Source organism: Sander lucioperca, chromosome 6, assembly GCF_008315115.2.
Source record: "Sander lucioperca isolate FBNREF2018 chromosome 6, SLUC_FBN_1.2, whole genome shotgun sequence".
NCBI lineage: Eukaryota > Metazoa > Chordata > Actinopteri > Perciformes > Percidae > Sander > Sander lucioperca.
The window spans coordinates 13881790-13902350 of NC_050178.1; the positions used below are offsets into that span (position 1 = coordinate 13881790).

General features: G+C 40.1%; 1 long non-coding RNA gene across 1 annotated transcript; it reads left to right on the plus strand.

Annotated features, from left to right (window-relative positions):
• The first annotated feature begins 3848 nt into the window (after positions 1–3848).
• On the plus strand, positions 3849–19113 carry LOC118495237. The gene is made up of 3 exons (XR_004897556.1): positions 3849–3860; positions 11145–11149; positions 18873–19113. It is a non-coding gene; the product is annotated as an uncharacterized LOC118495237 (long non-coding RNA).
• Positions 19114–20561: the final 1448 nt, after the last annotated feature.

The following is a 20561-nucleotide window of genomic DNA, read 5'->3' on the forward strand; positions in this document are numbered from 1 at the left end:
TGCATGCTTTAACCCCATCATGTAAGAGACCTACAGGCTGAGAGAAACCCTGGAGAAATCTCCTACAGGATCTGCAAAATCATTAGTGTTTAATGGTAGCAGACACAAGCCACTGGTTCACTGCAGCTATCTAGGTCTGTACTTGTGTCCTCAACTTTAATCAGGACCAAAGAAACATACTTTGGACAGAAGAAAAATGTTTTTTGTTTTTTTTCAACATTGACCTTCAACACTGTCCTCTGAAGTCTCTGCAGGACTGCCTGGTGCCATACACGGTGTCTAGATTTGAAGCTGAAATGAAGCTGATGGCATATGCATTTAGTTTGGTCTTGCTGAAAAGCTTCTCTCCAAGCTGGGTGAATCTATCAGCCAACCAGAGACTGGTATTCTGGATCCTAGTCTACTGACATATTGTCCTCTGGATCTCTTACATTTTTTGTTCTTGATCTGAGTCATCCTTGTCTACTAGAAACCCATACTCAAGTACATGAAGTCAACCACATGGCCTGCGTGTCCAGCTCAACACACACGTGTGGGGCCGTCAGTGAGTTGGCTGTAGGCTGTTGACTTTGTTCTGTTGCTATTGCCAGAAGAACAGACGGTGCTATCCTGGTTCCCAATATCCAACACAGTATTAGCCTTACCGCCACCCATCTTAACTTCATCCTTCTGACAAACAGTAACTGCACATTTTAAAATCTCTCATGTGTGTCTTTGAACTTTCACCTTCACCTTTGATTGTGATTTCTCTTGACAACTGAGGAATCTAGCCTACCTAAAAAGGTAAAGCCCTGGTAGTAAACTGGCCCTCTAACTTGTTATTTTTGTACCCCCTTGTAATATGTCCTTCTTGTTGCATCTGAAACCAATAGGCTCCCCACACTTGTTTCACTTGTCTTCGAGAATCCTTCATCAGAGCATTTGGTAGCTTTACCTGCTTAGTACATGTCATCTTCCAACACGGTCTCACGGCAGTTCGTGAAATGGTCACGTAATTTTTAATCTATTGATTCGTGTACACGGACACGTTCATTTAGTTTTTTTCATGGTGGCCAGCATGTAATGGGAAGCATCTATATGGAGGTTGGGTTTAGGAAAAGAAGAACGGGGAAAGGAAAGGTCACACACGGGACACGATTCGCAGTCTCTGGGGGACGCGGGACAACAACGGGACAGTTGTGTTTAGGAAAAGAACAACGGGGAAAGGAAACGTCAAACGCGGGAGACAATCCCTGGTCTTTGACCCATCCACCACCCCAACCAACCTCCCTACGTGGATTTTCAGCATTTCATACTACTCGCTACTATAGTCGTGCTGTGATCACAAAAGATGCTTCCCATTGAAATACATTAGTTTAAATAACGCGCTGGCCACCACGAAAAAAAAAGATAAACGTGTCCGTGTACACAAATCAATAGATTAAATAACGTGACCATTTCACGAACTGCTGTGAGACTGGGTTGCATCTTCTCCTGTTGCAGGCTTCATGGCAGTATGCTAGAGTATGTTGATGTTTTAGTAATGTTGCCATTAATATGAAAGTACAGGTGATGCTGATAGTAATTTGAAACCTCTAGAGTCATACTGCTAGTGTGGCTGTAAAATAAGTCTTGGAAGTTAACCTTGATTACAATAGGGTCTTGATAAGACTTGGCTATTAGTACTACAGGATACACATTATCTCACATTAGCAGGCAGTATATTTGAATGTAAGCATATATTTTCAATATATTTCATGTTGAGCTAAAGCCAACATTTTATATGATGATATTTATCATATAATATAATTATATAATTATGTCAGTGTTGCGAGGAGCAAAATGGCTTCCCATTTTGCCAGTCTACCTCTATGCTGTTCCCAATCTTGCAGTAAGGGAAAACACAAAAGAGGCAGTGCATTCTGGTGCTGTTAGCAGGCACTGCAATATTTGTCCACAAGTTTATACTGTACATTAAATATGCCAGCTTTTCACCTGACAACTGCAATATGGTATGTGAATCCTTAGGCCAACATGGCATTTTCATTAAACAGCTGGCTTAACCAGGAAGTGGCATGTTTGTTTGAGCATCTGTTGTACTGTCTGTGTGTCCTCCCATATGCACTGAATTTACATAGTGGCTTCAATTGCAGATTCAGGGGAATAGACATAAATGAAAAGGATTGTGTGCTTCTGTACCTGCAAAAGCTGTCTAAAGTCAGTCCATATGTGAATCACAATCTCTTTGTAATATCCTTCCTCTGTCAAGAGAGAGGATGTACCTGTCAAATCATTTAAATTACTACACCCATTGTTGAGATGGAAGTGCTTGGATCAGTGCTTTGACGTTGTGGAACTTCCGAAGCCCTGGAAGTATGCCTCACTGAGTTTTGGTGTCTTTGCAAAACAGAATTATGCTCTGAGAAATGTCTCTGTCCAAACTCATGGAATTGAATCAATATCAACAAACTGAAGTAGAGCCTGGCTGTATTTCGCAAACACTCACGGACTGTTACCGCACACTAACACACATTCTCTCCCTCTGAAACACAAACACACATTCAATCAGTACAGTAACATACTGGATGCATGCATGACTGTCTGTCATGCATGCATTAATGTATGCTGTTACCATCAATACACAATGACTTTATTGTATGACCTTTTTGTAATATGCCATGCAATTCATATTTCTAATACCAGCAAAACCTTCTTGACCTAAATAACCCAGATATTACGGAGAGTTATACTCTTGGATTTTAATTTGATTTATATAAATCTCACTCCTTCATGTTTCCTATAGTTAATGGCCTCTTGTAGACCCTTGACTGTTCATAAATCAGAAGTTCAGCTTTGGCGTTATTACAAATTGAGTGATCTCGCAAAAGCTGCTGTATCCATGAATCTTCTGAGTGGAGTGTAGGAGGAGAGAGGGGGAAACAAACTGGAGAGCCTACAGAATTTCCGCGCCATTATTCTATGTCAGTTTCCCAGACATAGAATAAAGCAGGTCTGATTCTTGGTTTAATATCCGAACACATGAGAGCCTCCTACCAACTGCTCTCTAAATGGGTTTCAGGTGGCAACATTTTGTGACAAAGCAAGAACTGGAATGACTACATCTGAGGTGTACATGCACACACACAAACACACACACATACATGTATAATGTTCCATAATAATGATTCCATTATATATATTATTCCAATAATTTTCCATTTTATGCTACTTTATAATTTGCTATATTTCAGAGGGAAATATTGTACTTTTTCCACTCCACTACATTTACCCATCACTTTAGTATTTCCACACAGATTCAGATTAATAATACAAATTATATTCAATAAATAAATCTGGATGCATAAGTATAGGTTAAAACAAGATAAGACCTGATTCCCGGGGGGAAACTCATATACAAGTTATACAGAGGTATAAAGTAATCACAATTAGCCCCACCTTTACCAGCTGCAGCAATAAAATGTACACATTAATGCATTGCATAGTGCAATGCATAGTTATGATCCAGTAATATTATATATATATGATTCTGAAATGGGTCATTGCGCATAATGATTACTTTTACTTTTGGTACTTTAAGCATATTTTAATGTTAATATGTCTGTACTTTTTTTTTTTGTAAGTAAAATTTTGAATGCATAACCTTTACTTGCAACACTGTAGTATTTCTACTTTTAGTAGTAAAATATATATGTACTTCTTCCACCACTGAGCATAAGACAGAGAAAGATTTATATGTATAATACAGGGAATATTTTTCATCCATTCCTTAGGACAGACAACCCTTCTTCATCAGAAACCTGTGCCTCATCACTGTCAGAGTTATAAATTAGTGGCTACTTCTGTTTTGCTTGGAGTTTTGTGTCCCCGTTGCAAAGCCTCTACGACTTTTAGGATTATAATGAGTTTGATGTAGCGCCTAAAGGGACTGTAAAGTTCCAAAATAGCATTGTTCTCAAACAAATTCATATTCCATGATTACAATCCTGCAGGATTACCCAGCATTATACAAAATGTTTAGGGCTGACTTTGTGAAATTTTAATTATTGTTGAAAAGATGCACTGATGTATCATGGTTAGACACACAGTAGTGTCTTTGTTACCTTGTTTTTCCATAGTCTAGGGTAACATTTTAATGACTGGTGTAACAGAAAGGCATTGCTTCAATGATGCTGTGGCGTCTCTGAAATATTTTCAAATGTTGTGGCTAGTATACTGTTGTTATGCAGTGGATTCTTGAAGTACTTTCTGAGTAGAGCCCCCGCAGGGAGAACCTATTGCACCTTTTAAAGAAGTGCTGGTGCCAACGCTGCGAAAGAGACATATAAGGCTGTGGACATCTAATTGATTTTCAGTCAACACATCCCTCTTTTATGTGTTAAATTATTTAAGCGCTGCAGCTTGAGGGGAAGTGAGTTTATATCCTCCCAGAGGAACGGGTAACTTACCTGTGTCACTGAACATTGCGCATCAGGTATTCCACACAGATTCAACTGCTTTAGTTAAATGGGTTCTCCTGGATTGACCTTTTCACCCATGGGTTGAAAAGGTCTTAAGCAGGTACCTCAGGGCAGTGCACATTATCATCGTAGAGAAGGTCTCTCTCATTACCACCACGTATTAGTATGATTAGTAAACGGTCCATTCCAGCTTACCTCTCCAAGCATCGTTTTATCATCACACAATGGACTTCCCCCTGCAGCGTTCTTGGTAAATGACCGTATTCATTATTCATCAAGGATTAGTGTCATAATCGATTTTGTCCAAACGGTCTGCATTCCACAATGTGTTCTTAATCCTACCCCCAAGAGATGCTGAACTTTGTCACATCTAATTAGGTCGCGCGAGTCAGCTACAGCTTTTACAACTTCTCCATTACACGCCTGATAATTGGTGGCCCATTCTTAGATTTAATCAAGGTCTCTATATATTTGCAGCATTGACACATGGTTGGCATGACAGCATGTTACAGCATGTATATGAAACTGGTGTGGGCTTGTTTAGTATGCAAAGTATAAGAACATGATTTTCAGCAGCATGCCAGTTAAAACTTAGTGTGCTTGATTGAATTATGTCATAGGCCATTTGGTGATTCAGAAAAGGATGATTGGAAAGGTGGAATTTCCAGCAGCACCTGAAAAATCCTGGAAATGAAACGTCGATATAGGTTGCATCTCGTAACCCTTAAATTGCCTCCTAGAGTCCTCCACTTGCCTCCCTTCCTCATGTCTTAGTCCCTCCCACTGAGGAGGCACAGGAGAGATGCAAGTAAATCATGGGACGAGAGAGGCATAGAGCAAATGTGTTTTAGAGGGATGATACGTCCTTTCTTTTGAACCGTCACAACTCCTTCAGCTGCATGGCTTCTGGGAAGGCTGCCTTTGTGTATCTCACCTATAGCTCCTTGATGATCCCTCCTCGATGCTCGCTCCTCGGGGCAGAGCTTTGAGACAGCCTTCACTGAGGAGGGACTGAACAACTTCCGGTTCAGCCGAGGACCGAAGAGTTGAGAGCTATCAAATAAGGGTTATTAGATGCAGCCACAGACTGTGGGGGTCACTGAGAAGTCTGTATGTTTTTTTGTAAGGCTGCCCTTTGTCTGCCCAAGCCCTGTGGTGATGATGACCGTCCTGTTCTCCATTCCCAGCTGCAAGATGGACCTGTGGTGCATGTGACATCTGTATCTGCCAATGGATGTGCTAAGCCTGTCAGCTCTACGGCACCCAACCTGTCAGTCAGCCTTGCCACAAACAGCCTGGGACCACAGCTGTCATAATGATCCAACAATAGAAAAGAACAATTTGCTGATCTTCTCTTAGCCCGACTGAAACTATTGCTGTTCTTGAAACACTCGTCAGCTTGTCTTCTCCAATGACATACACTAGATACAGACCATGGCTTCTTTCCCTGTACATTTTTCCTGTTATTCCAATTCATCCTCACCTACTTGTTTGTATTATGATAATGATGTTGATTATTAGTATTACACAACAAACAATTTAAGAGATTGCATCTGCCGAACGCTGACAATGCCTGTGGACTGATACATTCACTTCTATTAAGCACAGATTAGTTGGATGTTCAAGAGTATGAATCAGCCAGTGTGTCTCACTTACATGTAGTGCACTGTGAAGACTTGTGCAGTCCGTACATTTCGATGGGGTAGCGTTGTCTGAAATCGCGCACGACCGTTATGCACTGACTGGAAATGACTCTTCTTCTTCTGTTTAATGGTAAATTGCATGGCTTGTTTTCTCACTAATTGACACCAGTGTACTTATCTGGAAAAAAATCACATATCTGTCAACATATATTTAATTTGTATAGTTTGTGTTACGCTGTTTCAGTAGTTACCACTGCAGCTTCCTCACCTGCCACTTTTACAAGTTTGAAAAGATGTTGGCGTAGGGCTGGGCGATATGGGGAAAATCAAATATCATGATATTTTTGACCAAATACCTTGATATTGATGCCGCAACGATATTGTAGTGTTGACTATTGGTGCTATCCCAAAATATTCACACAATGAGAGTGTTGATAAGTAATCATCAGTAATGTGGATATAATGACTAAGTGGGTAAAGGCAAATAATAGAACAGTTACAACAGTCTGGTAAGTTCAGAAAAGTACATCGCTTTACTGTAATGCAGCCTTTAAAACCAGGAACACACTTATGCCATATTACGATATCCAAAATCTAAGACGATATCTAGTCTCATATCACGATATCGATATAATATCGATATATTACCCAGCTCTACGTTGGCGGTCCATTAGCTTCTGCGTCGCAGCAAAGATGGCGGCCGTTCAGTGCGAATAGTGTCCAGTGATTCACACTCAACATTTTCAACGCTTTGAGGGCGGCACCCGGGTACTCGCAGTGCACTGCATGTGGCCACACTTTGTCATTGTGAATGCACTATGTACTCAAAATAGCAAGTGTAAGTACAGAAGTGGTGATACAGTAGATTCACAAAATGTTTAAATTTTCTTCTTTCTTCCTTAAGGGTTGTCTTTTGCATTGACAACACAAGAGAAATTGCCTGTTTTGCTTAGTCTTAGCTCTGGTCCTGCTCCACATGCTCTAGTCTTGGTCTCGAGCCATCCCCTTTTAGCCTATTTTGAAATTTACTTGCTGGCACAAATATATTCTTGACAGTCCTGTAATAGTATAGTAAAGTGCTGTCAAACAAAAGGAAAAACACATCAGAAAATGTTTGCTATAATAAATGTAATACTTGCGCTGCTAAAACCATTAGCGCCCATATTTCCCTAAGGTCGGTCTTTGACAGTTATTCATGCAAACAATACTGTTCCACTGGGTCTTTCACCTTTATTTTCAGCTACAGGGAAATGGGTTTGTAGTACTTTCCTTGTAATTAAATACAGCACTTAGTCAATTTGTTATATTTTAGAGAGACATATTATTCCCTATCTTTACTGTTCTGAATACATATTTTTTTGCCTACAAAAATCTACTGTATGTAGTACAAGAATATATAAATCAGACCTAGAGGTAGATTGCTCAGTGACTCCTTCTATTTTTTGATCTTTTGCCATTTAGAGACAACTATGAAAAAGTTAGTGTGTCAGGCATTCTGGGAGGGCAGTTGGTACTGTGGTGGTACGAGCGAGTGCATGAATAGAGTTTACAAGAATAGCCAATTATATTTTTACAAGACTGCTCTGGACTGCTGATACTTCATTGATGTATATGGGTCTAAAGCCTTGAATCCCGTGGGAAGATTGGAAAGGTATAACGAGCCAGTTATCCAGACAAGATAAGTTCTGCCAGCCACTTGTTACACATGCTGTTACTGCTGATCAAACTTGATGACTTGTCTTGTCATATAGCTTTAATTTGTTTATGATATGACAGTGTGCTGTTTATGAAAATCAGAGCAGGAGAGCCTGTATATTGTACATAAAAACAGTTAGCATTTCCAAATGCTGTACCTTCAAGGCCTCTAAAAGTTGTATTTATTGCAGACAATTACTGCATGACGACATTAAAAGTACTTTCTTAACCTTGAGCACCACATTGGTTATACCAACTATGTTTGTTTGTTTGTTGCCAATACACATCTAATGGTTCAACAAATTAAATCTCACATCAGCAGAATATTCTCAAAGAATGTATAATTGCATAAATATTCTATACATAGGGTAGGGTAGGTTTAAGTAACATCGAAGTAAAACGTGATAATTAGCAAGAGTGCTTGCAGAGAGGGAAACCCTTAGGGACTTCTAGGACTTCAGAGAAGGCCCAACATATCAGCATATTACAGTTTTTTTCAATTGCTTACACAAATTAAAACTTTCCCACAATTAGCAAAACCTTACACTCAAGGAGCAAAACACCGGCCTAGATTTGCACAACTGTAAGCACATTGTCAGCGTCACACTTTTTGCAAAACATCACACACAGTGATTTGCAAAACACTAAACACACTTGTATGCATTTGACACAGAAATGTATCATGATGTCATTTCCTTGCAATTTCAAAGCAAAGACTTTCAAATGCACAGACCCATGAACCAATTGGTTAAACACAGCCACCAGGTGTGCACACACACTGGTGCTTAATTGTAGACACACCAATCAGGTTTAAGCACTATAAAAAGGCAACAGGTAAGTTCACCTGTCTTACAGTTTTTTCTGATTGCTTAAGCGCTAATCGTGAATCTTGTAGCACAATTTCTAAAACTATTAATACGTATAGCAAAACCACTCACTGAGTTTGCAAAACTAAAAGCACAAACACTGCTTTTCACTCATTTTGCAATTTTGTAACACACACTTTGCAAAACTGTAGGCACAATTCACAGCACAACACTCTTTTTGCAGAACTTTAAACACAACTCTGTGCTTACACTCAATTACCACATTTCCAACACACTACTAGCAAAATTATACACATGTATGGCTATCATTAACACTATTTTGCCAACTGTCTGGCACACATTCACATGTGAAAACTGTTTTAGATAATTAGTTCACTTTGCAATCAGCCTAAGCACTATAAATAAGCCACAGGTAAGCTGTCTGTGTGGAGTACAATGGAAGGAGCAGTAAGAGTGAGAATCAGAGGAGGCCGAGGAAGAGGACGAGGACGTGGACGTGGAGTTGAAGAAGTTGGAGGGAGAGGACATGGACTTGAAGAAGCGAGAAGGTTAGAGGAAGTTAGAGGAAGAGGACAAGGAGGAGCAAGAAGAGGACGAGGAGGGGAAAGAGGAAGGGTAAGAAGAGTAAGAAATAGAATAACTGATGACATCAGAGCTACAGTAGTGGACCATGTCATCAACCATGGGATGACCCTGAGGGAAGCTGGCCAACGCGTTCAGCCTAATTTGAGCCGCTACACTGTGGCAAGCATCATTAGGACATTTCGAAATGAGAATCGGTAAGTACTTTGTAGCACTGCCATACTCTAATGAGAAACACAACAGTACCATACATGCAAAAATACTGAAATTGTTACTTTACAGAATTGCTAGACGTCCAGATGTTGGGGGCAGAGGAAGAATTTCTGCACTAAGTCGTGTACTTGCGCGCCACAGAATAAGAATGAAGCAAATTTACAGAGTTCCTTTCGAGAGAAACACAGAACGTGTAAAGCAACTGCGATATGACTATGTGCAGGTAAGCTATAGTGTCATTGGTTCTGAATTTGGAAGTGCATACTGTAGTGCTGTGCATGGGCCTGATGTGTTGCATTTGTTTTGTCTTGTCCAGAGAGTGATGGAACTAGAAGCAGATGCCATGGGACATGAGCTACTTTTTGTAGATGAGGCCGGTTTTAACCTCAGTAAAACCAGGAGACGTGGCAGGAACATTATTGGACACCGTGCCATCATCAATGTCCCAGGACAACGTGGTGGTAACATAACCATGTGTGCAGCTATAAGCCTAAATGGTGTTGTTCACCATCATGCAACCATAGGCCCATACAACACTGCACATATTATTGCATTCCTGGACACCTTACATGACATGCTCACTGTTCAGAGACCAGAGCATACCCGATATGTCATCATATGGGACAATGTAAGTTTCCATAGGGCTGCTTTGGTCCGCAACTGGTTTACGGACCACCCATTCTTCATGGCACTCAACCTCCCTCCATACTCTCCATTCTTAAATCCCATCGAGGAGTTCTTCTCTGCCTGGCGTTGGAAAGTGTACGACCGTCATCCTCATCAACAGGTAGCCCTTTTACAGGCAATGGAGGAGGCATGTGGAGATATTGATCAGGCATCATGTCAAGCCTGGATATGGCATTCAAGGAGATATTTTCCCCGGTGCCTTGGACTGGAGGATATCGCATGCGATGTGGATGAAATTTTGTGGCCGGACCCAGAAAGACGACATGATGTAGACTGATTGTCTTTTATACTTTTTTTTTTTTTTTTTTGTGAAATTACTATTTTGTGTTCTGACTTTGTCTTGGTTTTGATGAGTGTGAATAAACACCAATACTTGAAGTTTGGATCCTTGTATGTTTACATGACACTATGACAAAAGTATGACCTCAAATTGTCATCTGTACACAGAGAAAGCAAAAGCCAGATGTGTTTTGTATTCATACCATCAGTGTGTAGTTGCCACATTGTGTGCTTAGTAGATGATGGCTTGTGTTTACTCTTTGACACGAAAACACCATTTTTACGAAGGTGTGAAGAGTTTATCTAGCTGTGTTCGCTTTTGCAAGAGAACTACAATGTTTTGATAATTGGGTGAAAGGTTTTCTTATTTGTGTCTAGAGTTTTGCAAAAATAGCCAATAGTTACAAAAAATGTGCTTAAGCAATCAGAAAAAACTGTAAGGGGGGGAATCTGGAGAGAACAAGGTGGAGGAAGAGGCCCAGGTAGAGGGAGAGGGAGAGGGAGAGGGAGCCCTGGAATAGGGGTAGGACATGCACAAAGAAGAAGACAACCAAATCTGTGTAACGAAATTCGTGCTACAATTGTGGGCCATGTAATAAACCACAGACTTACACTGAGGGAGGCTGGACTGAGAGTACAGCCTAACCTAAGCTGGTACACGGTGGCATCAACAGTTCGGACATTTCGTCAAGAGCACAGGCGAGAAACTTATCTTCTGTCAACAGATAATCCATAGCTTACTGCATGAATTATATTGACAGTTTTGGTATCTACTCCTGTATCATTTTACAGTAAGCTACATGTATTTTGTTTGGTCAACATAGGATTGAACGTCGAGAACACCAAGGAGGGAGGGGTCCCATATTCACACAGGAGCAAGAGAGTGAGAGATCATAAACCTCGTTTTGGCCAATAATGCAATCAGACTTACAGAAATTCAAGCCCATATAGTCAATGATCACCAAATTTTCAATAATGTCCTACAGGTCTGTTTGTCTGTCAACAATAGCCCATATCCTTAAAAAACATCAAGTCCTGATGAAACAACTGTATAAAGTACCATTTGAAAGAAATTCAGACAGGGTGAAAGTCCTGTGGCGTGAATATGTGGTGGTACATTTTGTTCACTGACTATAGTATTGTGTACTGCACACATAACCTTTTTACTGTACATGTAATTTTACTGTATAGCAGACCTACAGTATATTGATCTACAAAATGTGATCTTTTGCTGTATTTCAGAGAGTTTTGCAAATGGATGCAGAGGAAGTCCCGCATGAGTTTATATACATTGATGAGGCTGGATTTAACCTGACAACAGTGAGAAGAAGGGGAAGAAACATCATTGGCCACAGGGCTATTGCCAATGTACCAAGGTAACGTGGGGGTAACATTACCTTTTGTGCTGCCATTACACAGAATGGGGTCCTTCACCACCATGCCAACTTGGGTCCTTACAACACTGACCTCATTCTTACCAATTCTTACCTCAGATTACACAATATTATCACAGCAGCAAACCAAAGGGACCAAATGCAATACATTGTCGTCTGGGACAACGTAGCTTTCCATCGTTCTGCTCTGGACCAAAACTGGTTTTATCAACACCCACAATTTACAGTTCAATACCTTCCACCATACTCCCCCTTCCTAAACCCCATCGAGGAGTTCTTCTCAGCATGGCGGTGGAAGGTTTATGATCTCCGACCCTATGTCCAGATGGCCCTCATTCAAGCTATGGAGGAAGCCTGTGATCAAATTGAAGCAGCATCCATACAAGGGTGGATTCGTCACTCCAAAAGATTCTTCCCATGTTGCCTTGCAAATGAAAATATAGCCTGTGATGTTGACGAGGCCCTGTGGCCAGATCCGGCTAGGCGGAGAGATGTTTAGGTTTTTTTCTTTTTTGTATTCGGTACTGAACTGGATATGTAATTTATGTTACAGTAATACTGTATGAAAACTGGAAAATGTTTTGTTGAAATGTTCAGTATTGACTGACTTAAGTACATGAAAAGAAATAAATATTTTCATTAGTCTGTACAATTGGTGTCATGTGGCGTTGGTGAATATATTTTTACACTTTCTCTGTGTAAATGCTAAAAGTGTTTTAGGTTGAGCACGGGAGTGTTTAACTGATTCAAACAGAATCAGACCATATGATGGTTGTGTTTATGTTATGACAACAAAATAAGGTTTTTATAAGACATTGTACAGTTTTGACAAAAGTGTTCCATCTTGCAAATGAGCTGAGGTGTTGTGCTACTTTGGTGTAGTGTTGTGCTGATTGTGTAAAGGGGTTTGAAAAACCGGTCCCTGTTTTCAAAATTGTGCTTAAAAAGAGTATTCCGGCCAATTTTTACATTAATCTTGATTGCTATAGCTACGCGAGTACTTTCGATAGAAAAAACTCCGACCTGAATCAGTGCAGGTAACACGGAGAAGCTGCAGCTACATACTACAAGCGTCCCCTGAGCTAAAACGGCAGTGGTCGAGGCAAGTTTTAGAGTGCCTTTGTGCCTCTTAACAGACACAAAATGCAATTAATATGTCTGTGCCACATGAACAGGGCCCTTACGTGTCAACAAGATGCGTTTTCAACTCAGACATTGTTTAAATTCACCTACCCTGGTCCTTGTCTCGATCCTGCCAGTAGCTAGCTTGCCCTGCTAGCTGATAGCCGTTAGCCGTTAGCTGCCGTCTGGTGAGTGTATTCAGACAGGCTTCTGTGATAATCATCCCAATAACAATCCACAGAGCGGCGGTGGTGTGGCTATGTCCTCCAGAGGACAGGTCATGTCACGTCTTGAAGTGTATTCCCCCATAAAAAAAACAGTAGTGCGGTAGTAGCTGTTGGCTGCTAGCTGCCCTCCGGTGAGTGTGTACAGCCAGATAGCCGTTGAAAAAAACTGTAAATGTCACATTTAACATATTTCAATTAAATTTCTATGTGAGCAACGCACAGTACAAATCAGTGGACAAGACACTTGCTCTCTGTGAGTTCCCTAAAATAAACTGTTTTCTAAACATGAAATAAACAGTGGGGCTTGTGCTTGTCAGAGCATATAGGCACAAGACTGTATATGTATCGGGTAACATTAAAGTGGCGTATAATGTTATAGTTTAAATTACGACTAAAGACTAGGATTGCCCTTTGTTTGTTATAAATCGACCTGTGATTAGGGATATATTGTACCACAGTTAACTAATGTTAATCAGTTGTAGGGGAGAGCCGGGACGATTGAAACGCGGGACGGTTGTAACCATGTATTTAAGACATGGAAAAGCAGTTTTAGAAAGATGAAAACATATTTGGACCCCACCAGGTAGGGGGGTCGAGTTTTCCCATGTTATCCTATGGAGACTGATGGGCTGTGGGTCGTTAAGGGCACTTATTTGGATGTGCAGTGACCTAACCCACATAAAAACCTAGTGCAACGACATTTTCCACAATAGAAACATGATATAAATGGGAAAACTTACTGTTCTAGCTATAAAAATGGCAGAATCATCCGCACTGCATGATATTTCAAAAACCGCTTCATACACGCTTTAAGGTGACAGCAATGAGTTGTTAACAGATATTCACGAAGACGTATAGCCCAGCAACAATCTATCTAAAATAACACCTTTTGGGAGTACCATTCATGATATGTAGTAAAATATTTAAGTTGTGGGAAGTTTATATGGCTTAAACTGTATGTTTCATCTGTCCCCCTATGCTGTTTCATTCGTCCCGACCAGGAGGGACGAATGAAACATTACGCACGTCCCACTTTTGCTGTAATAATTCCTGAACGGTTTTGTTCAAAGCTGAAAATGCAACTATATATGTATTTGACAGATGACAGGTGTAGGTTGCTAGTGACAAAATATTAGCTTTCAGTGCGATACGATCGCTTTGTAAATTACGTTTAATTAAAAAGTGTTTCAACTGTTCCGGCTCTCCCCTACTAAATAATATTACAAGTTGAAGAAGGGATGTGAAGACATCACACATTTCTGAAAAGGATGAATTAGCTCAAAATACCACCAAATCTTAAGACAAAAAACACTTGATTGAGCAATTTAGTCAAATTCTGAATCACGAAGGCACTATCTGTGTTAGAAATGTGTTAAGTGGCTGTTGATTGGGGGAATACTAAACAAACCAAACACAGCACATGAACAGCGCCTCTGCAAAGGGCCCTGAGGTGGCAGCTTTTATAGTGGCTGGAGGAGGATTGGGCCCAGGTGCTCCCACTTACCCTAAGTGATCAGCCCTGCGAGTTACCTGCAAAAACAAACCACCAGATACACCCAAGCAGCATTTAACTTCTAAAGAGGGGAAGGAGCATTAAAGCCTCTGAACACCCACACAGGTGATTTCACTAATTCTGGCTAATTAGACCTCTGCTCAGGTTGAAGGTGGCACAGAGCTTAGATGGGAATTTAGGTTACAAAACTTTTCAACCAATAAGAATGATAAAGGTGTCATTTGTCCTGCCGTAACAGGTTAAAAAAAAACTGTGTTCGAAACCATTCCCTCAATCACTATTCCTTATACAGTGTTTATTAAATAGTGAACTATATAGGGAACGACTGAAAATATCGTTGCGTCGGTAGATGCGTGTGGCAGAGGGAAGGCTCAGCATCAAGTAAACAAACCGAAACAAAAATACTTTTAATACGTCCCTGAAACAAACGGAGTGCTCCGGAGAATAGTAAAAGGTTGTATTGATGTTGCATGTTACATTTCCACTGTTTAGAAACGAAACCCCGCTCCATTTTTCCTTTTCAGTTTCCGCGAGTGCTTCTGCTTCTTCTTCTCCTCGGGGAAAACACAGCCGCATTCCATTTAGTCCAGTCATTTTAAGCCAAAATGGGGGTCAACCTTGAACAAATTGCAACAGAAGCAAACTCAACTGATTTTGTATCCTCAATATGTACTGAGTAAGGAAAAAAAAAGCCCCGAAGAATCCCATTAGGGGAAAGTTTCGAAAAAGATCCAAATATAGCCTATTCATACGCCTATTCATTCTTTTTCTCACATGAATAGGGTTTAATTTAACCTTACTTACTACTTAGTACTTTAAACCAGCCTTTATTAATTATTATTGCAGAGATGGGGAACAGGACCTACCTTTTGTCTTCTGCATTCTCCTTACCCTTGCCTCCTGTTCTTCCCTCAGACTCATCCCCCAGAAACAGTCCCACGGACCCAGCCTCAAACCCCATCTCTGTAATAATAATTAATAAAGCCTTGTTTAAAGTACTTCTTCCTGCCTCTATTTATTAATGCTCATGGGTAGCCTAAATGGGTTCCATTCAGACCTTAACATTAAGTCGTTTACTGTAAGATGTCAACAAGATTCAACAAGACATTTTCACCTGGCTATACCCAATGTTTAGATCTGTTGTGGTATTTATGCAAATTAGCACATACATAATTAGATTATGCACCGTTTGCCCATGTTAACAAACAATTTCAAAGAACTTGTAATACATTTTTTGTTTGTCTTGATGTAAGTAATCGACTCGGTATTTTTCATGGTGATATCTAAAGGTTAAAATATTTACCCTATTCACGTGAGAAAAAGAATGAATAGGCGTATGAATAGGCTATATTTGGGTCTTTTTTGAAACCTTCCCCTAATGGGATTCTTCGGGGCTTTTTTTTCCTTACTCAGGATATATTGAGGATACAAAATCAGTTGAGTTTGCTTCTGTTGCAATTTGTTCAACCTTTTTTCATAAAATGACTGGACTAATTGTGGCATACGGAGTAAAATGTAGGGTACATCGTATGTACACTCAAATTAGCTGTGCATTGTGGGTATTTTATAGTGGACTATATAGTGAATTAAATTTACGAACACATTATATAATGCACTATTTCCATAATACGGAACGATTTTGAACACAGCTAGAGCTAACAGGACCAATCAGTCTACACCCACACATGTTTGGGAAGAGGTCCAATCAGTGGATTAACTGAAAACACCTGTGTGGGTGTTCAGGGCCTTTAACTACAGAACATTACCACACCTGTGGAGATGATTGTTTTGAATGCCCTGAACACACACACAGTTAATCTGGTTGATTAGACCTCTGCTCAGGTTACAAATATATTTATATTTTAACAAAAGAAAACATTTCCTGTGACCTGCTGTGTGTGCTGTTTTGCTTATTAATGTGAGCAGATTTTTGATCTTTATCTTTTCATTTTGAAGATCCTTTTGTAGTTGTTTGTAAGGCTTTATGATGCACACTCAAATGTTTGTTTTTTGACATGAAAGCTGTCCTGAGCTGTTTTAATGGCATTCAACTCCATCTTTTATCTTATCGGCTGTGACTTGTTGATATACAGTACATTGGATATTTGGTGTAGAAATGAATTGGAAATATCTTGTCAGTGTGCATATATTACTGTTTACACATATTGCAGTCAATCATGTTTGCATTGACCCAAAGGGTGTTAAGTCGTAGTTTCATGTGGTTGGTATTACTTGTTGTAAACGAAAGAGAAACCCTTGCAAAGGATATTAAAATGACATTTCTGATTTTTTTTTTTTCTCCACTGTTAGTGTTCAACAAATGTAGCAAGGACAGTAATGAGGCTTCGGGTTGTCTTTGCCTCCTGTTTGCCAAAGCGGAGTTTTAACAAGGGCATTGTGAAGACAATGCTGTCATACTGTGTGGCTCTGAGTGTGAATAAAACGCTGTCTGCATTCAGATTGTGGTTTCACTCTCCCAGCTCAATGAATAATGCAAAGCTAGCTAGTCAGGTGATAAATTCTCGAGTGTAAATCCACAAAGCACATCAGTGAAGTGACTGTATTTTGACAGTACATCGTCAGATGGAGAGGGTTCATACCAATCTGCAGAGAGCTGAGACAGGGAAACGCTTCAACATTAACAGCTCCACTGAAAAGGCTTGACGTTCTGAAGGAAAAAGTGATCGGGGATGCTTTGTTTATTAATTTGGTCCTTCGCTGAGTTATCAGATCAAAACATAATGACATCTCATTCGCTGATGATGTGATCTCAATGAGACAGGGAATTTGCACCGGTGGCTTTAGATCATGGTCTACCTAGCACCAGTTACAGTGATGGCCAATTATCTCAGCTGCTGGCATAAGCCACTGGCAGTCGCTCAGGTGGTGGTGGCTGCAAGACTAAAGTACACAGCATAAAAGTATAACAACAATGCATTGAGTATCCTCTGTCAATCAATTACAATAAAAAAACTGTTCAAAGCATCTGTACTGCTTCTTGTAGCACTATAGATTGCAGCTTCTTAATCCTTTAATACAGTGCAATCATGTGCTTTACAATGTATAACAAAAGTTGGCTGAGGTGCTATGTAAGTCCTTACAACCTCAAAACGTTTGCAGCTTGGTTTGTTTGTAAGATGGAAAAGGAAAAGTCAGTTAAAAATGCATTGACATTTAAAATATGAAAATATCTAATATTAGAATCCCGTGCGAATAGGGCTTTAAAATGCAATAAATTGTTTAACTTGTGGGGACTCGAATTTTGTCCCCAGATGGACACACACACACACACACACACACACACACTTAAATGTAATTTATTTAGCCCAAGTCAGTTATTTATTTGTCTCAGAGAGCTTTACAGTCTGAGCGACGTATGACAGACACCCTCTATCCTTCAAACATAATTCAAGTAACATTTACTCCTGCTACAGTAAGCTATGCTGTGTGATTGTGTAGATAAAGCTTTGTGGCATGTTGTTGCATATATGCAGTATTCCATTTGTTAGCTAAATAAGAATCCAACATCATACATGCCTATATCCTTTTACTGTTTAAATAACACCTTTTATTTAATGAGGGGGTGCGATGTTCTTTTTTGTTTTAAACTACATTTCAATGCCATTTACAGTTTTAAGTTAACGTACAAAAGATCGTAACAAATCCATTTTCCAGGTTCTCCTTCCTCACATTCAACAAGATAGATCAAAACATTCATGTCCTTTTTCCTTGAATACAAATCATGCACTCTAAACTACAACTTGACACCGCTACAGTACATGTTCAAATAATAAAGTGAATTAAATAGTGTAGATAACTGATAACTACTTGGAAGTATTTCAGAGGCAATAACGTTGTACATTTAAAGACAACTTTCTGGATTGCTTTGTGGACCCCACCACCCTGCTATTCCAAATGGGTGGAAATACAAAACTTTTTAAGCATCTTGGTGTAACCGGACACGTGGAGGGGTGTCCGCTATATTGTATTACAGGTAAAAATGTCAACAAAGCCACCTTGAGACTTTAACCCAAAGAATTACCAAAGCTTGGGATTCAAACCCATTTTCTTACTTTTAACTACTACTCCTTTGTCTTGAAACAAGGGGTTCCCTAAGAAACAACGCCATCCCAACCTCACCGGAGCACGCTACGTAACTCACAGGGAGAAACAGGAAATCATGCAGAGCGAACTTACAGGGTTTATTACCGGTCTTTATTACCAAGGGACTAGTCTATATCCAAGACGTTCCACTTCCGGGATTGTTCCGTTGCCACCAGAAATTCCGCAGGATTTCACTCTTTTCGGCCGGTTGTCCATTACCTTCCGCTTTCTTTGTATTGGAATTCTAAACTGGATTTATGAGGACTATGGTTAACTGCTCCTCAGATCTCTGCAGGGTAAATCCAGACAGCTAGCTAGACTATCTGTCCAATCTGAGTTTTCTGTTGCATGACTAAAACAACCTTTGAACGTACACGTTCCACCAAAACAAGTTCCTTCCCGCGGCTATTTTGCAGAGGCACCGTGGACCGTCGATTGTTATTGGTTTAAAGAAATTACAATAAACCAGAGCACGTTTTTCTCCCATCCCGGAATGCTGTGTGGACTAGCCAGACCCTCCTCCGCTGCGCCGTGGAGGAAGGTCTGGCAAAGCGAGACTACCAAGCGACTTATCTGGAGACTCACGGCATTGGTTTATTGTGAAGGAACAGGTAACCGAGTGGGCGTGACAAAGGTGGACTTTTACCTGCTGGTTACATCAGCAACTGTATTATGTGGTAATTTATTGATTTCTAGTGCACTTAAAGAGATTAAAGTAACAAGTGGACAATTATGACTAACAGTGTAAGACTACCACATTATTCCTGTTTAATGTACTCAGTGTGGACTTAAGTATGGCTGCCAGCTTGTCGATATTGTACTCAAATGTTGCCAGTAGTGTCTGTGTGGGTAGGGGGTATAAGGGTATACGAAAGAGGGAGAGAGATTCAGAGAAAAGCCTAGAAAACATCAGTGGCGTACAGTTGCATGCAAGCGTATGTGTACATATGTTGTGGAAGTGAGTACATTTAATGTTTTGCCTACTTCACCACAGGCTCGCCTCTCTTCATGCTTCATCGCTGGAACCAGTATAACCACAAACATCGCCGGCACAGATGTTGATCTGTTAGCTTGATTTGGCCCTACTCCAAACTAGTACGCACCCAAGTGATTTCTAATTATCATCACCGTGACACATGAAGAGGTGAGTTGACTGCAGCACGTTGGTAGCTCTCTCATTAAGTCCTGGAGCCGGAGAGAATGGCTTTACATGCAGCCTCACTGAAAGAGCAATTACGTCTTAATGCCTCTGCAGACTGTACTCTTTTCCACCAGTTTACATCATTAGGACTCAAAGGTGCTTCAGTCTGCCTGTGGGAACTCACTCCTTAGTCCTCCAAGTCATCTCATATATCAAAAGGATGTTTGAATATGCTTTGATTGCTCGCACAGTTTCAGAACAGGTGCAGACAAAGACCCTAGGTTCTGCCATGAAATGGAAAATCCGTCTACTGTCTAAAGTACCATCTACACGCTGAAAATGGCATTAGAAGTGTCAGCTGCGTACCTTTTATAGCTCAACTTTAGGGTGAAACTATTTTTTAAAAGTCTGACACCTCAGTGAAAATGAATACACACACAATAATATATGTTTTGCAACAAAAGTATTCACAGAATGTTTGTAAAGCATTTGTCAGACACACAGAAAGTGGTTGATTTATTCAGTTTGCAGGTTTTTGTACAACTAATATATTAGCCTATATATTTTCTGATTGTTAATATTGATAATTTCTTAGATTAAAAATGTACACACTTTATCTGTAAAATGTTACTCCACCAAGATCCTTTAAGCAAAAAATAGACACTTGCTCAACCATA